Source organism: Sinocyclocheilus anshuiensis, unplaced genomic scaffold (assembly GCF_001515605.1).
Source record: "Sinocyclocheilus anshuiensis isolate Anshui unplaced genomic scaffold, SAMN03320099.WGS_v1.1 scaffold311, whole genome shotgun sequence".
NCBI lineage: Eukaryota > Metazoa > Chordata > Actinopteri > Cypriniformes > Cyprinidae > Sinocyclocheilus > Sinocyclocheilus anshuiensis.
The window spans coordinates 1,769,731-1,769,982 of record NW_015549606.1 but is presented as its reverse complement, the minus strand read 5'-3'; the positions used below and the strand labels follow the sequence as shown (position 1 = coordinate 1,769,982).

Below are 252 nucleotides of genomic sequence, written 5' to 3'. Positions count from 1 at the left end.
CACATATATATATATATAATTTACCAACCTTACTTAGCTGTTTAGATTATGGAATTAGCATACACACATATGAGATGGTACTTTGGAAGTCTTTTGGAAGACATCGTTTTGAATTTTTCCTCCGAGTTCATCCCCAGTATAACCTTTTATATGAGAAGTATCTACAAGTGTGTTATTGCCTTTTAAATTTCCTGTATTCTTACACCATGCTGACCAGCTGGCGACCCGAGTGTGTTATTGTTATATGAACAT

General features: G+C 34.5%; 1 protein-coding gene across 1 annotated transcript in view; it reads left to right on the top strand.

Annotated features, from left to right (window-relative positions):
• LOC107659003 (VWFA and cache domain-containing protein 1-like) overlaps positions 1 to 252 on the top strand; it is an 89,495-nt gene that overhangs the window by 85,534 nt on the left and 3,709 nt on the right. The window lies entirely within an intron of this gene.